The sequence below is a fragment of the Xenopus laevis genome, chromosome 5L, assembly GCF_017654675.1.
Source record: "Xenopus laevis strain J_2021 chromosome 5L, Xenopus_laevis_v10.1, whole genome shotgun sequence".
In the NCBI taxonomy this organism is placed as follows: domain Eukaryota; kingdom Metazoa; phylum Chordata; class Amphibia; order Anura; family Pipidae; genus Xenopus; species Xenopus laevis.
Window position 1 is genome coordinate 93,968,913 of NC_054379.1, and position 14,154 is coordinate 93,983,066.

A 14,154-nucleotide genomic window follows, 5' to 3' on the forward strand; every position below is an offset into this window, starting at 1 on the left:
TTTGGAAAGTCCCAAATGAATGGAAAAGTGTTAATGAACAGATCAGTAAATGGAGCTGTAAGCAAGCATGAGAATGAGGTTGGGCAAGAAAATGGGCATAAAGGAGAAAAGGAAGAGCCCAGCGAGAATAGGAAGACGAAAGCCTTAAACCTGCTACTTGGAACCTCAGATCTAGGGGTGGCACTGATTAGCTAAATAGGCATACAGTTATTTCTGATTATGTAGATCAGGTCTGACCCAGCATTTTATAACCTATTTAGGTGCAATTGTTTGCTGACGTTATTTCTCATGTATTATTTGTGACGCTGGCACTGCCCCATACCCAGCGTATTGAGCTCTAATTAGTAATATTACAATTTATATCAATTCTCTGAACAAGAATATGGATTTGAACAGAAGTCCCTTTTTGGCTTTCAAGCAGTCATGGAGATACTGGTGAATAATCTATAGCGGAAGTATTTCTGGAACCAGCAATTTGGAGGATTAAGTGGGAGGCAGAAATCACTGGAAGCAAAGTCTCCTAATCTTATTTTACGCTAAAATATCATGGCACATTTACCTCATTTAGCCATACTGAAAGTTGCAATTATGTCTAACTGCCGTAATTATACAGAAACAAGAAGGTGGTATTTTACCCTACAGAGTCTAGTAGTGTCAGGCAGCACAGTTCACATTAGTAATGGCAAACCTATTGACCCCATGGTGTCTAGTTGTTTTAACACCCTGTACGAATTGTTGCGTGGCCTGTCTGTTCTAGCACCCTACAACCTACCAGGTTTTAGCTCAATACATATAGCAGCCATTAGCAAATCAGTCCAGAATTTTTAAGGGATACTGAACTTAAAATACTTGTTGCTCTTTTAGGAGAAACTACTGCTGTGGCATACAGAGGTGTATGTTTATATGAATCAATACGTTGATATAGAACTGCATATAAAGTTGCTGGTGTATTTTTTTCCTCTGGTTGGGTAATTTCCTGCTTCACTATAGTTACTTTTAGTACGATGTGAGAAAAAAGTGAATAATAAAACCTACTTACACAGAAAACCAGGCCCCTACCAGTATATCTTTTCTTTCAACTGCATGTTGCTTTGTTAACATGACATACTTACTGACTGGCTCCCATTTACTAACTGCTTCTTGCCACTAGAACAGGCACCACACATTGGATATAATTGTGAATGATTACATATGTATCAAACCTGCATTCTTTTGACTTTGTACATAGTGTAAAATAATTGAATAACCCCCTACAGCTTTTCATTTGTTTCCAAATTAATCAGCTTTTCCAATAGAATATGCATGATTATATGTATTCTATGGAACTATACACAACAGGAAAGGTAAGTATTGTCATGTTTAGTAACATGCCCATATAACAGTAATCTGGAACATTCAGTGATCTATATACATGGAATGCAATGCAGTTTACAGCATTGTATAGAGGGGAGCATTTCTTGCAACTTAGTAACTTCTTATTAAAACTTAAAGCTAGACAACCCAGTTGACAACTGATTATTTGATTTCAATGTATTGAATAAAATCATGGCATGTACCAAAAACCTATGCCTGCCAGCAGAGGTGTATCTTCACAGCCCTGAGTCCCCATGCAAGAAAACCTTCAACTTTGTACACATCCTGGGAGTGTTCAGCCCACAGTCCCCCACCCACCCTGCCAGTAATGTCCAAACAAACCCCCTCAATTATTATCCCACTGCCAACCAGCAAAGGTATTTCCATTTGCATGCGTCAAAACCTTATGATATGTACTACCTACTCTTTTAGGGTTCTTGTGTTCTTTAATGGCTGAAAACACTGGATTAGATTGAAAAAACCGTGAAGTGCTAGCGCCATCTTTTAATTTGAGATATTGTTTTAGAGTAATTGCACACATTGTTATAGGTCAAAAAAGGGCCGGGCCAAGGTATTTTGGCACCCTAGGCAAGGGCTTCAATCAGTGCCCCCACCCAGTCCTGCATTACCATTTCCCACATTCATATTGCCCCCTGTGCCAGCACCTATCATATTGCTCCATTTGTACTTGTGCCAATCGCAGTCAATTCCTCAGATTGCCCTCAAGCCCCCAATCTGTACCTGTGCCAGCATAATCCAAAACATCTATCATATTGTTACCCCCAATCTGTACCTGTGCCAGCAGCAGCCAAACAATCCACAATATTTCCCCCAAATATATACTTGTGGCAACAGGAGCCAAACATCCATCATATTGCCCCCAAATATGTACCTGTGCCAGCAGCTGCCAAGAGGGTGTGCTTCTGCCCGCTGTACAAATCACGGGCAAGAGAGGGTTGGAACAGGTGGTTTATAAATTTTAAAAACTATTAATGGCCAAGCAAACCAGGGTTGAAAAAAAAAAAAAGAAAAAAAAATCCTCTTAAAAGTGCGCCCCCCATGATTTCACCCTAGGCAGGTGCCTACTCTGTCTACTCCTAGTTCTGGTCCTGGGTCAAAATGAAGTGTTACATAGTCCCAAGCACTCCCTGGTTATGCTTCCTTTCCAGTACATTTTTGTTGCTCAATGGGCAGAAGACAAATTGCTGAACAGGTAAATTAACTGGTACTGTATGTCCTTTAAACAAGTGCTTGATAGGATGGCTGCACTGTATATATGGAGAGGAAGTTGGTGGTAAAGCTGAAATTTGGAGAATGAAAGCAACTCATTTGTAATTAAATTCAAGTTCAGGAATTGTTTTTATCATGCGTCCAACCCAGTGTACACCGATATAATAATAGACCCAGAAAAAGAAAAGAAGGATTTCCATGTTGGTGGAACACCAAAGGTATGTTAAAAAATTAGCACGTTAGCGACATATTAGGCACAGGGCTGCTGGCTTTAGTTGCCCTTAGTATAATGAATAGGACAAATGCTGGAGCAGACAGAGCAAGCAGCTTAACTATTTAACTCCTGTCTTGTACAGGGCTGCCCTCCTCCTGGGCAATCATTCTGTTAGTGGCTTTGCACAAAACATCTGTCATATACATATTGAGTTCTGACATAACTATGCAACTTCATCTTTAAGTAGTAGGGGGGCACATCTCTGTGGAAATTGACGTGAACAAATATTCATTTAGAACTAAATATGTATGCATTCTGTTAGTGTGATAAATAACAGGGCCAAGATTTTCTTTACAAAAAACGGTTGATTTTGTCATGACATAAGTTTTCCCGGTGAGAAGCACAGAAGATCATTAGACAGTGAATGTGAACATTAGCAATGTGGGTAAAATTTATTCTAATGTATTTATCTGTGTTCTTTTGTCTACCTGAATAGTTTATCACAACAATTCTGCAAAAACAAAAACCATACGATCCTGTCATCCCAGATATTCTTAAGCAGTGTAAGAAAGCAAATTGAATTCACATGTTTAAATGGGGTTTATGTTGTATTTTTCGTAAATGAAAATGATTCCTTTCTCACTGTTATTAAGTCGTTTTGCAGATGCTAGCTGGCTTGGCAGAGTACAAGATTCAATGCTGCCCTCCAGTGGGGAAACTCTCATAAATAATGATTTCACCAAAAAAGGATTTTTCGAAGTCAGACAGGCATGGATGTACACTTGTTTAAAAAAACAAAAGTCATAATGTCCTTTTGATCTTATTTCTTTTTGTCTTTTAATTAGGGATGCACTGCATCCACTATTTTGGATTTGGCCAAACCCCTGAATCCTCCGTGAAAGATTCGGCCGAATACCAAATCCAAATCCTAATTTGCATAGGGGTGGGAAGGGGAAAACATTTTTTACTTCCTTATTTTGTGACAAAAAGTCACAAGATTTCCCTCCCAGACACTAATTTGCATATGCAAATTTGGATTTGGTTTAGAAAAAGGCCGAATCCCGAACCGAATCCTGGATTTGGTGCATCCCTACTTTTAATACTCATGTTGAGCTTTTAGCAACGTTTGTGATATTTTCCCTCTTTCAATGTATTTACATCTTGACCTGTGCTATAACTTGTATTGTCTTGTATTAACCATTGATTCATTTCTGTTTTTGTTCTAAACACATCATTTTGAATGTCAATGTAACAATGATGTGTTCTCTTCTGGCATGAATGGGGTTAAAGGAAAAGCATGAGCTCATGTGTCCTTACAAAATCAGATCAATAAAGAAATCTGCGACATGTTTGATACTGTCTCTATGTGGAGAGTAGATTTGTCTTAAACATAATCTTCATTTTGACTTGGATTTTACAGATTTAAAAAGGTGTGGACACAAATACACTTTTTAATCTGTCTTTTATAGGAGAATTGTAACTTCTGTAACTGTTATTTTCTGCACCACTGGCAGACCACCTTAGCGGAGGTCCATTGTGCAGAAATTGCGTTTAAAGGGTTGTTAACCCTGATATTCCCAGACAACTATATTTTTTTGTATTTTTTTAAGTTCTCTTTTTATGCAGCAGCTCTCCAGTTTGCTATTACAGCAATTTAGTTGCTATGGTCCAAATTACCCAGGCAACCATGCCTTGATTTGAATAAGAACAGAAATATGAATAGGAGAGGACCTGAATAGAAATATGAGTAATAAAAAGTAGCAATAACTATAAATATTTAGCCTCACAGAACATTCATTTTTTTAGATGGGGTCAGTTACTTCCATTTGAAAGCTGGAAAGAGTTAAAGCAGAATTATTTAAAAATTATAAAATATAAATAATGAAGAAAAGTTGCTTGGAATTGGCCATTCTAGAACATACTAAAAGTTAACATAAAGGTAAACCACCGCTTTAATGCCTAACTCCCCCACCAAAGCTGCCCCTGACCATATCACTCAATTCCCATAGCTACTGAGACACATGTTATTGTCTGCAGAGTAACTTTTAAAATGGGGTCCAAAGAATTGCATCTGCTATTAGCAGGTGTATACACATATATCCAGCACTGGACAAAAGTCTAGTACTGGGCTTGGTCCATAATGTGGACACAATATTTCAGAGATCCTGAGCTAATTCACATCTTTACTTACCGCTGATATCTCTCTGCTAAGGAAAAGAATCTCATATTTAAATGAAAACATGTTCACGTAATAGACAAAATGATTTTAATTCCAAAATTGCCAATTTAAAAATACAAATATTTATTTATTTTATTTTTCAATATATTTTAAAGGAGAAGTAAAGGCGCTTTTTACTTGGGGGTGCCAAAAGTTAGGCATCCCCAAGTGATTGTATTTACTTACCTCCCACTCCTATCAGCAGAAAACTGCACCTGCACAGGGTTATTACAATGAGGACCACAGAGCGATCAGCTTCCGCCTTCTTCTTGCTTCTTGTGGCTGTGCATGCGCAGTTGAGCAAAATGCCGAACTTGAACAAAAAAAAGCCAGCTACTTGTTCTACTGAGAATCCTGCTGCCCTGGGAGAGCACATAAAAGCAACACTGCTATGATTAGATATTAATTTCTGGACTACAAATCACACAACATGTTTCAGGCCTGACATGCACACTTGAGAAAGGGCACATAAGGCCCCAAACATGTGTGATTTTTAGTCCAGACATGAACTAATAAGAGCAATATTGCTTTTGAGTGCTCTCCTTAATCACTATGGGGCAAAAATTACTGAGATTCGAAGTTGCGCCAGCGTCCGCTTCGCCACACTTCACCAGGCGAATTTTCACCAGCGCTACGCAAATTCACTAAAATCCGAAGTTGCGCTCAGGGGAAGCGTAATGTTGCAAAGTTGCGCTAGCGTTAATTCGCCAAGCAAAGCGAAGTTACACTAGTGATCATTAATTTACATACAGCGCCAAATTGAAGTTACAATGGAGGTATATGTAGCAGCACTACACAAGCCTGGGAAACCTTCAAAACAGCAAATAAAACTTTTATTTTGCCCTACACATGTACCCACTGTATAGTTAAGGTGCCATGAGTTAGGAAATGTAGGGGGGAAGGAGGGTAGCCCCAAAAAAATCTTTTTCAGCCCATCACCCATAAAAAAGAAAAAACGCCATTGTTTTTTGGGACTTAGAAAATTTTTAAACTTTTTTTGAAGCAATCCCTATCTACTCTATTGCACTTTGCCTGGTCTGAGGTGGCGAAGGAAGCCTGGCGTAAAAGGTAGCGTTCCGGAAAATGCGCGCATCAGTGAATTTGCGTAGTTACGTCTGTTACGCAAATTCGCCAGGCGTAAGGGTGCGAAGTAACACTAGCGAATTTACGCCAGCGTCCGTTAGTGAATCAGCGAATTAACGCTATCGTTAGGCGCTTTGTCCTTTAGTGAATTTGCCCCCAAATTGGAAGTAAGTATATATATATAATCACTTGGGGGTGCTTAACTTTTGGCACCCCCAATTAAATCTACCTTTTCTTCTCCTTTAAAGCATTTTAAGTATTGCCTTTTAAGATATTATAAAAATAATATAACTTTTAAGATGCATAGTTAGTTTACACAAGTTACAGTAAAGTTCATCTTTATTGCGTCTGGGTGATCAAAATGGATGGATAGTTGCTTTCATGCCTCTAAGTGCCCAACGTGAACTAGCTATATTTTCTTTGTGTATATCTACATGGAATATTGGTTCTCTTACATAGGTTGTAGAAGAGTAAACAGGACAATTGTATGTTTCTAATCCTCTTAAAGTATCTCCAATTCCAGGTTTCTCTGAAATGGGAAGACATTGCAGGTAAATGACTGGCAAAGTATTCACTGCTTGTTTTGGGGGGGAATCCACAACTTCTGAATCCGTTTTGTTCCATAACACTCCCCAGATATGGATTCCATATATAAATATACCGTCATGCGGTGGATCTCTTATCTAAAAACAAAAAGGATAAATAAGCTGTGAGTGTTGGAGGAATGATTGGAAGGTTGGAGGTGAATTAATCAGTATCTTGGAGCATGCTAATCAAGTAGGATTTTCAGTAAAATACGTTTGGCAAAGATTTGCTTTGAAAATGTTGTTTCTAGCTATGTGTGTTTATGATTATTGAGGGGCAAGGAGCACATTGAGGTCAACATGAATAAAAAGCTTCCAGGGCTCATTTACTGTTACACCTTAGCAGTTTTGTCGATGTTAGAGTGAAAAAGGTATTGAATGTTTTAGCAAAATCTAAATATGTCCCTTAACACTTGCCTCCTCATAGAGGCTGATCAGACCAGCTTGGCATTAGCAGTAGGGATGTAGCGAACATCGGAAAAAATGTTCGCGAACATATTCGCGAACTTGCGTCAAAAATGCGAACGGTTCGCGAACGTCGCGAACCCCATAGACTTCAATGGGAAGGCTAATTTTAAAAGCTAGAAAAGACATTTCTGGCCAGAAAAATGATTTTAAAGTTGTTTAAAGGGTGCAACGACCTGGACAGTGGCATGCCAGAGGGGGATCAAGGGCAAAAATGTATCTGAAAAATCCATTGTTGACACAGCGCTGCGTTTTGTGCTGTAAAGGGCAGAAATCACACTACGTCACTCAGGTGATGTTTCTGGACACGGAATGTGAAAAAGCTCACACAGCTAGGTGGCACTTGGTTAAAGACTGGGCAAACAATGCCTGCAAGGGCAACGTATACAGTAGTGGATACGGAATATATTATTGCTGCTATAAAAACATCACTCAGGTGATGTTTATGGACACGGAATTATTATTGTTATTTAGACAGAATGTGAAAAAGCTCACACAGCTAGGTGGCACTTGCATACCTCCCAACTGTCCCTCTTTTGACCACTCAACCCCCTGTCCCTCTTTTGTACTGGAAAGTCCCTCTTTTCTCTGCACTGAACAGCCAGAAAAAAACCAGTTTCTCACTTAATTGGCTTTTGGCAGAGAGCTCAGAACAGCTAACAGGTGCAAATAAGATACTTTGTAACAATTTTGACTCTGGTTGGTGCTGGTAGTGGTGAACTACTAGGAGGAGCAGCACACCAGTCCCACTCCCCAACACAGCTAGACTAATAGCACTGGGCTCTTATAGTAGCAAAGTAAAAAAACAAAAAAGAAAATAAAAGCAGTCCTTACAAGGACTATTGGGTTATTACAGCAGTCAGCAGATGAGATCAGAAGCAGTGCCCACAGCAGTTACATACAGAGCACTGCAGTAGAAGGTAGATTACTAGTCAGCAAAGCTAACTAACCTAAACTCACTGTCCCTCAAATCCCTGCAGAGTTCTGTCCCTACAATACAGAGCAGTATCAAGTAGATTACTAGCCAGCAAAGTTACTATCAACTGTCCCTCAAATCACTAACAGCTCTCTCCCTACACTAGCTCTTCCAAGCACACACAGGCAGAATGAAAAAATGCTGCAGGGCTTCAGTTTATATATGGAAGGGGAGTGGTCCAGGGGGTGTGGGGGTGGTCCAGGAGGGAGAGCTTCCTGATTGGCTGCCATGTATCTGCTGGTCTGGGGTGAGAGGCGAACCCAAATTGGCGAACGTCGCGCGACGTTCGCGAACATTCGGCGGACGCGAACGGTCGATGTTCGCGCGAATTAGTTCGCGGGCGAACAGTCCGCGACATCCCTAATTAGCAGTAATTCAATCATCTATTCTATTTCATCTAATCTATCTAATCTATTCTGATGCTATGAAATCAGCAGAGTACTATATATTGTTTGTAATTCTGTGTACAATCTGGTACCCTTTAAAAACTGTTCTCACTACAGATATTAGTTACATTTGTCTGTATTTCCGTTATCTTATCCTGTCCACTTTTGAATATTTTTCCTATGTTTACTGACACTGATTAATTCGGAAGTATTAACATAAATACTTAAGTACATGCCTGCCAGTTAAGTGCAGGCATATTGCAACATAATGGGAAGATTGTTGTGTTGGATGGTATATATACAGAATTAAGTTACTCTTCTAAAGCTTCATATTATGTCATTAAGTTTACTCACAGACAATGAATTTTAAATATATATACAGACATATATACAAACACGCACTCTAATGTCTCTACATTTTTATCATAGGAAGTTCCAGGGGAGCTGTTTGATATGGCTGAAAGATACCGGCAATTAAAGATAAAGAAGGATAGCGAAAGAGACCTAATACCCAGCAAGGGATGCTGGCGAGAAAACTTTTGATTTCAGAGTATGAATATCACTCTTACTAAAGAAGAGGTTTTTCTAAGCAACTGATTAAACATTTTGAATGGTTTTGAAGTTATTTGTAAATGTTCCTACAATTAAGCTGTCATATAAGCTGTTTTCAGTAGCTATTCCATTTGCAAATACAGTTGAACCTCAATTTTACATTTCCCAGGGTTCCACATCAAAACGGGTAAATTCAGGGAAAATACTAAATCCACAAACTATTTTCTTTCAGTCATCCTTTTTGTCCCTGACATGCAAATCAGCTGCAGCAGCTTTAGGTACCTCTCATTTCACATTGACCTCATTCCCAAATGAAGCTCCAATCTGACACCATTGTATTTGCTTGCTAGGTAACACTAGTAATGCACACGGCTCCTGTGTCCAGCCGTAGGATGCAGGCGATTGGTGACCATATCTTTAAAAGCTCTAAATAGAAGTTTGCATTGCAACTTTATATGCTAAGATTATCCATCTGATTCACACATTATTCCATGTAACGTTAACAATTATACCTGTCTTATTGTTTCATTGTAATGATGTAACTGGATACATTATCTAGTAGAGGGAGTGATAAGTCTAAAGCAACTGGATTTTCTGAGTAATCTTGAAAGCATTTCACCTCTGTTCAACCGAGTGGCTTTTTAAATCCTTATGGGTAATAAGAGTCACCACCATCCAATCTCAGTGGTTCCAGTGAAATTATTCAGGAAGGTATAAACTAAAACGAAGAGTTGGGAAAGTGTGATCCAGTCACAATTGGGCAATGAATCTCATTGAATCAGGAGTTTTTCAAATTATTTGAATGAAGGTGTGAAATGTGAAACAGCCGGGGTAAGTGTGTTAAAGCAGCATTGTATGTTGCTAACAAGGGTCTGATAAGAAATGGTTGTCCCGGTTTGTGACATAAATGGCCTCTTTCACTTCACTTTCAAACCATGTGTCTCTTCAGTCTAAAATATGTGCATTTCCCTTTTCTTTTAGATATAGATAGACTGCTTGTCCTGATATGTTAGCTTAACTGAGTGGTGGACCTTTTGGGTGTAAGACTCATTTTGGCAGTTTCTTCTCTCCTACAGAAGCATGCAGTTTGCATCAAACTCTCAGACCCAAATGTATACAGGTCTGGACTGGGAGCAAAAATAGTCCCTGGTATTCCAAGTAAACAGAGGCCCAAATAGTCCTTCACTAGCCCACTAAATAGTGACTGTCTATGGCACCTTAGCAGCCCCTCTGGCATTTGTCAGAACCCACAGATCTGCCTGCATGTATAGGTATGCCCGCTGGTGCTGTGGAATATCCACTGTTTGATTGCTGCTACTTGTGACAGTGATAAAATATCTAATAGCTTTTCAAGACTATTTCCCATTTGACTTGGGGTAGACTGGCACCTGCTGCTAGATTTTGGAAACCGTCTGTTCTTATTTATGTGAATAGTAGTGGTGTTCTGCTTGTCGCTATCTATTGTAAGAATAAATTATCAAAATTCAGTGTTATACTAATATAAATTTACACTCAGCTTAGGTGATTCAAAAATATTTCTGAATATGTCAACTGCATTGTATTGTAGTATAAAACACTTATAGAAAGATTTCTTCTAAATAAAGTCTTACATAAAAGTCGATACCCCCCTTATCCTATTAAAGTACAGTTATACATAACTGTGTTAAAGTTTTAAAGTGAAATTGACTTTGTTCTTTTATTTGAGTTACCACTCAGTTAACTTTAATTTGCAATATTGTTACTTTCTGTAATTGCTGCGTAGAGTAAAATGTCACAGTGATTTTAGCTGGAAGAGTCAGAATTGTTCTTGCACGTTGCCTATTAAAAGTTATGTATCAGAACCCGGTTATAAAGCTCTTTTTTTGGGGGGAATATGTTAGATATATATCTTTCATAAATGTCTCAGAATATTAAATGAAGATATTTATCAAAACTGAACTTCTGTATTTGTACCTGCAATAACTGAAAAGTTAAACAGTAATTTGCACATTTTTTAAAGTAATTTTGGCCATGCTATGCATACATTTGTGTCTCATTCTGTCTTGTCTTTGTGGCAGAGAAATTGGATCAGAAAACATTTGACTGATTGGACTGGGATTCTATTAGAGAATTGTAGTCTTTTGGGCACCTCCACATTTGGTACAAAGTCACCATGTAAGACCCTGCTATGATCAGTAGCAAGTTACCAGATAAACTTCATAGGATATTACATATATTCCAAGCAGGTCCACAGGCTGGACTGTAACCTTGTTGGTACCATCAGTCTCAGCATGGCACCATTAAGTAATGACTATGTTCTCCCAGTGAAATATGTTGCTGGTAAATATATGCACACGCATTCCAGAATTGCTCTAAATTACCACACAATATTAAAAATCATTTATTGTATTGCAAAATATCTGTAATCTTAAAATAAAGGAACAGTCATCTTTATTAAAGCCGGTAATACACACGATTTAATTGGACAATAAGACACTGATGACTGATATATTATGGTCCTTATGGGACTGTTTCATAAGAATCCGACAGCTCTTCTTCCATCCCATGGTATATTTTATCTCAAAACTAAAGCCCTTTTGGCCATATATCCAAGATTAAGAAAAAAATTAGATCCTACTTGTTATACAATTTTAAACGAGTATCTCTGTACAGTCAATGATGGTCCAAGCAGTGCGGGAGTTTGACTTGCACAAATTTCTCAACACACACAGTCGCTAAAGAAGCTTAGAGCCAAGCAAACCATGCATTGGCACAGATGTAGCAAAGGACACTTAATGGGCTGATTCTTTATTAATCAAGGGTTCAAGGTGACTGAGAATAGTGCGTAACTGTGCTAAATTGTTATGTAAATGCCCAAAATGGTAATTTTCGTGTAGAGGAGGGAAGCAAAACAGGTGAGTGGGCAACCCCTGTCCTATCTTTCCGTAATTTGGATCTTCATACCTGAGGTCTACTAGAAAATCATGTAAACATTAAATAAACCCAATAGGCTGGTTTTGCTTCCAATAAGGATTACTTATATCTTAGTTTGGATCAAGTACAAGACATTATTTTATTATTACAGAGAAAAAGGTAAATAATTATTTAAAAATGTCGATAAAATGGAGTCTATGGGAGACATCCATTCCATGGAGCTTTTTGGATAACAGGTTTCTGGATCCCATAACTGTACAATCTACAATTGTCACAGACTCACTGAAGGGGAATGCTTCTATGTGTTAGGATTTTGGCTGTTAGATGTCTTGAAATGCCACAAAGGACCATGTTCTTAGTATCACACGTAGCAGTTAAGATCAGTTACAGTCATCAATTACAGTCTAGATATGGGTTCTAAAGTGCTTCTTGCTTTTGTTGGCAATATATGAATGCTATTGTATATACTGGTTTACAAAAAGCAGAGCTTGTTCACAATGGCATTCAAAAATTAGCCACAAGTGGTAAGAGAGGTTTCTTAAGATCTTAAAAGTTTCAGAACAGTTCTGGCATTCTCTTCCATGGTAGCTATAATATTTAAAATTCAATATCTTTATTAACATTCCTTATCTTGACAACTGATGTAAGGCAGGGGCAGAACAGCAGCACCTCTTAAAGACACTTGAGGCAGATTTATGGGCAAATCAATGGCAAAAAAACATGCACGTTTCTGAACTCACATTTTTTGCAATTTATTGCTTTTGCTTGATCCTCATACGGTTTCTTTTTTTATTATAGTAATTCAGTTAAAGATATTCCTTAAATAGGTAGGTACCATCTATACATTTTACAAATGACCCACGTCTAGATTCAGCTCTGGTATTAAGATGTTTTCTTGACACTAGTGATGGGCGAATAAATTCATTAGGCATAGATTCACGGTTTCGCCGTCTGCAAATGTTTTCGCAAAACCAGCCAAAATTTGCAGGCGAAAAATACACAGCAAAATACAATCGTCGCATGTCAAAATTGTTGATCACGTCTAAATTGTCGCACGTCATAATTACTTTGACGCCTATTGACTTCAATGAGTTGCACAAATTTTCCGATGGAACCGGACAGATTCGCCCATCACTACTTGATACACAAATGTTTTAAGTATGTTTTCATGGAATGGACCCAATATGCAGGTTGCTTTTCCAGAAAAATATTAGTCTTCTCTCTCAACCTGGTTTAGCAAGTAGGGACCTTTGAAAGCTGTGCCGCTCACTTCCACTTGCCAAAGCACAATAAAGATGTTTCCTTTCATCTAATGTTTAATTCATTCAGGTAATGTGGAATATTATTTCCATACACATGACGTTGTGGAGTTGCCTCCTTGGTTTCCCACACTCCAGAGTTGTCCCACCTGACAGGCTGTCCCTCCACCTCTGCAACAGGAGGAATAGCATTTGCCTGCAGTACATATTCCACATCCTGGCCTTCCCTCAACAGCCACAGGCTCTTTAGTTCTGGCCCAAATACTTCTTTCTTCCAGCAGAGCAGGGTAAACTTTTACATTCTCTCACGTCATCGTAAACACTATGTCACCCCATTATGTGAGCAGAGCCTTTCAAAACTTTTTTTCAGATCAGGTGTTATAATTGATACAAAAGTTACTGCTGAGAAATGTATCAATTAAAGGAGAAGGAAAGCCCCAGGGCGCAAAACCCCTCCCCCCTCCCGTGTATTGCCCCCCCTCCCTCCTCCCCCCTGGCCTACCCCTCCCGCTGGGCAAATGCCCCTAACTTTTTACTCACCCCTCTGCGCAGGTCCTGTCCACGGAGTTCACAGTCGCCATCTTCTCCCACGCGCGTCTTCTTCCTGCTCTGACCGGCGTCTTCTGGCGCATGCGCAGAAGGAACAGGTACCGGTACAGCTCTATTGCGCATGCGCCGAATGTCACGAAGTTTTCCGATTTCACTTCGTGACATTCGGCGCATGCGCAATAGAGCTGTACCGGTACCTGTTCCTACTGCGCATGCGCCAGAAGACGCCGGTCAGAGCAGGAAGAAGACGCGCGTGGGAGAAGATGGCGACTGTGAACTCCGTGGACAGGACCTGCGCAGAGGGGTGAGTAACAAGTTAGGGGCATTTGCCCAGCGGAAGGGGTAGGCCAGGGGGGAGGAGGGATGGGGGGC